Here is a 4,959-nt window from a genome sequence, read left to right as displayed (position 1 = left end):
TTTTGTATTATCACGTAATAGGGGAGAGAGTGTGGCAGATATGATACGCGAGTTGGGATGGAAGTCATTAAAGCAAAGACGTTTTACGTCGCGGCGAGATCTACTTACGAATTTCAGTCACCAACTTTCTCTTCCGAATGCGAAAATATTTTGTTGAGCCCAACCTACATAGGTAGGAATGATCATCAAAATAAAATAAGAGAAATCGGAGCTCGAACAGAAAGGTTTAGGTGTTCGTTTTTCCCGCGCGCTGTTCGGGAGTGGAATGGTAGAGAGATAGTACGATTGTGGTTCGATGAACCCTCTGCCAAGCACTTAAATGTGAATTGCAGAGTAATCATGTAGATGTAGATGTAGAACGCTAGAATTTGTCGTACTGTTCTAAAGGATATGTACGTCGTACTTCCCACATTAATTTCTGCAGTTATTTCACGCAGTGTTGCTTGTCTGTTAGCACTGACAACTCTGCGATAACGCTGCTGCTCTCGGTCATTAGGTGAAGGCCGTTGGTCTCTGTGATGTGCGCGATGAGAGGTAATGCCTGAAATCTGTTATTCTCGGTACACTTTTGACGGTGTGGATCTCGGAATATTGAATTCCCAAACGATTTCCATAATGGAATGTCTCATGACTCTAACTGCACCCATTGTTTCGCATTCAAAGTCTGTTAATTACAATCGTGCGGTCGTAATCATGTAGCAAAACCTTTTCACTTGAATCAACTGAGTACAGAGGGCAGCTCCGCTACCGCACTGCCGTTTTATATCTTGTGTACACTATACAGGGTGTCCACAATGAGACTCCACTTTTAATATCCTATATCTTTCTCATTTCAGATGGTGGACCTGTGAATTCTGAAGGGGCAGACAGAGCAACTCAACAAGTTTGTGGTGTGCAAATTTGATACGCCAAGTGGCCGTAGTGGAGCTGCAATCAATTCTTTTAGCAAAATGGAGGATATGAAGGAGCGTGCACTAGGCTCTGGTGGTATGCAGAGACAAAATCGGCGACCCAAGTGCAAAGAAACTTTCGTCGAGTTTACAACAAAGCGCCCCCGTCGTTCAAGGCTATAAAGAAGTGGTGTGAGTTTTTGCCTACTGGGAGTGTTGCGAAAGAGCATGGTGGTGGCAAGCCTGGGATCAGCGACTATCATGTGGAACAAGTGCGGCGGTCATTCGAACAAAGTCCACAGAAGCCAGTGCGACAGGCAGCACGAGAACTTCGTATGAAACGTTCAACAGTGCACAGCTTCATCAGCGATTACGTTAGTACGCATATAAAGTGCAGGTTGTGCAAGAAATCAAGCCTGATGATCGACCAAAGCGAGAAGAACTTGCGTGTGTCATGTTAGATCGCATTGCCGCGGACGAGACATTTTTATCACGCGTGATGTTTACTGACGAGACAACCTTTCACATGTCAGGGGCTGTCAATCGTCACAATGTGCGCATCTGGAGGTCCGAAAACCCACATGCACCTAGGGAACACATGCGGGACAGTCCGGAAGTTAATATGTGGTGTGGTTTGATGATAAATCGCATTGTTGGGCCGTTTTTCTTTCAGGAGCCGACTGTGGATGGAGCCATCTACCTGGACATGTTGCACAATTTGCCGTGTCACAGATAACAGGCCTGCAGCCAAATGTGATGTTTCAACAGGACGGTGCACCACCCCATTGGAGCCTTGATGTCCGAAAATTTTTAAATGACGCATTCCTGCAACGGTGGGTTGGCCGTGGAGGTCCAGTTCCTTGGCCGCCACGTTCGCCCGACATAACCCCCCTCGATTTTTTCTTGTGGGGTTATGTGAAAGACCGGGTATACGCTACACCAGTAAAGGACCTGCAAGACTTGAAACAGCGCGTAAGAATTGTCATTAACTCTGTCGCAGAACAGATGCTCCGCAACACATGGCACGAAATCGATTATAGACTTGATATTCTTTGCACTACCCGTGGCGCCCATGTTCAAGTGTACTAAACCGTCCACCTGTGTATGAAAACTTTATGAGCTGCTGTGTGATTTCCTTGTATTTGTTCGTCAATAAATTGTGTTTCCTCTCAGATTGTATGAGTTCAAATGTTGGAGTCTCATTGTGGACACCCTGTACTTCAAGCCATTATGAGGACAGGTACGAAACTCATCGAAATGTTGTGACATGATGGTATCACTACTCGGCAAATCACCCGAGAAGATTTCAACTGAATAACTAGTCCATGCTCGAAGTAATTGACCTTTCCTGACCGACCCATTCTGTTATTACTGTTTCTCTGCTGACAAGACAATACTCCCCCCAGTTTATACTGGCAAGTCCGTCCCTCCTGACATCTGGCTGTCGATTCCACAGACTCCACCTTACAAAGTGGTGTCCGGACACTTTAGATCAGGTAGTGTAATCTATGGGGACCTGTAACATCTTGCTGCCCACGTATGTGAATATTTTTTTGCAGTCCACTAAAAGTCATAAAGTATCTTGTGAATGTTAACTTTTAATTGTGTTTAATGCTCACACGTATCACTGTAAAATGATCTAGTAAATAGCAACCTAACTTAACCAAATATCGCCTCAGTTCTGCTCTGAGCTCACGCGAGCTACATCACCTACACGAAGAACTGTAGAACGATGTAGGTGACTTTTCGACCACCACAGGACGAGAATGAAGGTGTTTCCGTATATTGTTACTGCTTTTCAGTATGCAGTTATAAAATGGTCACACAACAGAGAAATAAAAATACCCGAGAAACATCGGTTTCAATAAGGTAAGCTTCACACATTATTAGCCACAAAACATTCGTAATTTTGATTTTGAATGGGGCCACGAGCAACAGAACTTATATGAAGCGAACCATTGCCCGCAAAAGGCTGTACCGTTCTTTACTTTTTATTTGTTATTAGTTGTACTATCGGCCGATTTCGACAACTGCGTCATTATCAAGCACCTAAAATGGAACACACCAACGTGGACCACAATATAACATCAGTGCATACTTCACAAATCTACAAGACATAGAATGAGGCTTCTAAAATGCGTGACCTAAGCATTACTACTCACATGTCGCTGAGCTGGGGTCGGCTCCAGAGATTTTGTCGCCCAGTGTGAAAATTTCAAATGACACGAGCACAAGGCTGTGGCCGAAAGCTTTATGTGAGTGTCTTTTAATTGTACCTGTCAATAACTTGACGTGTTTTCCTTACGGTAAGTAGCCATATGTTTTCCCCTACATTGTTGATATTCCTACGTGGAGTGCCCATTGTTTGATTTCTCACTATGTTATTCATCCATGCCGTTTTATTTTCACGAATCACATATAACGTTTACAATATTACGAAAAGGATAGCTGCTACTCACCTCATAGCGGAGATGCTGAATCGCAGATAGGCACAACAAAAAAGTCTGTCAGAAAGTGAACTTCGTCGGAAACACACACACACACACACAGTCTCTGGCTGCTCAAGCCAGACTCACGTCACGTCAATGAAACAGAGGTTAAATGTTTACAGTGTAATACATTTTGCCTCGTGATGACTGGGTGTTGTGTGATGTTCTTAGGTTAGTTAGGTTTAAGTAGTTCTGAAGTTCTAGGGGACTGATGACCATAGATGTTAAGTCCCATAGTGCTCAGAGCCATTTGAACCATTTTTTTGTAATACATTTTGCGTTTAACTCTAAAATTAATCGTGTCAATCAGAATTACGTCACTCGCAGAGTTTAGTTATAAACACTGTTCAGTTTTTCTCATTCCCTGGCCAGAGGGGACTGTGCGATGCAGGACGTACATCACGACCGCCGGTGGGAGAGTAGTGATAGGACAATCGACTGGTTCCAATAACTGACTGGCCAGTCGATTGTTTTTTCGTTCAGTTGTTTTTTTCAGTCGAATGAAACAACTGAACGGGGCTAGTTTGCGATTACGTTTGAGCGGTACGATGACCGACTGACCCAACTATGTCTGTTATGTCAGTTGCATGAATGTCTTCCTCAATCTCTGGGTTTGAGTGATTTCACTTAAATACCTTTTCAACCTTTTCCGTGAGGAGCGACAGTAGGGATGGGAAAAACCAACCGGTTAAAACCGATACTGGTATTTTAGTTCTGAATAACTAGTATTTTCGGCATTTGTTTAGTCTCGGTTGTAACAAGGTTTTTTTTTTTATTTTTTACCTATCACCGATAAAAAAACCGACATATCAATTACCTGTAGCAGTAATGCTAACATTTTTCGTTTGTAAATAAACCTTCTTCAAAAAAGGAGTAATTTTTGCTCGTACAATGTTTTGAAATATTGCGTTATTATAGGAAACGGGATAAGTGATCAGTGCTACTCTTATCATAACGCCGACAGAAACGAGCAACAAACACATATTGGAGCAGAACTGTTGAAACAATAATGTCGTGGCTTAGGTACGTGTGTGTACGTGCACTGTGCAAGATGTGCCCCCATCTGATCTGTACGGTAGTTTCTCGCTTTCGTAGCCGGACATCCGTAGTATTGCAGAATGCCTCCAACCCTAGTCTGGGAATATTTTTACGAAGTGAGAAAAGAGTGTAATGCTTCATCTGCTCTGAAAGATTAAAGTTTGGTATTTGTGGGGATCCACAGCCTCCAGATGCTTATTAAACGTAAACACGGTCCCTAGTAGGCTGTAATGCGACATTTATTTAATCGTGCAGTTAACTAATATCGACTAGCTGTCAGTGTCGAAAAACATTTTTAACATCTGTATTTCATGTGATTTTCAAATTACTCTTAATTACTAGTTAAATACAGTCATATTCCGTCATTTTACGAAAGGATTCACACTACAGTGGCACCTTTTAAGATCGTATTCTGTGCTTGACAATGACGCTTAGTCTAACTAATCGCACGATTAAATAAACACCTTGTTGTAAACGGGAATCACGCCACTATTTGAACATTACGAGTAGACAGTGCTAAAGGGACTGAAGAACTCTATTTT

The sequence above is a fragment of the Schistocerca piceifrons genome, chromosome 9 (assembly GCF_021461385.2).
Source record: "Schistocerca piceifrons isolate TAMUIC-IGC-003096 chromosome 9, iqSchPice1.1, whole genome shotgun sequence".
Taxonomy (NCBI): domain Eukaryota; kingdom Metazoa; phylum Arthropoda; class Insecta; order Orthoptera; family Acrididae; genus Schistocerca; species Schistocerca piceifrons.
This window is presented reverse-complemented; position numbering follows the sequence as displayed.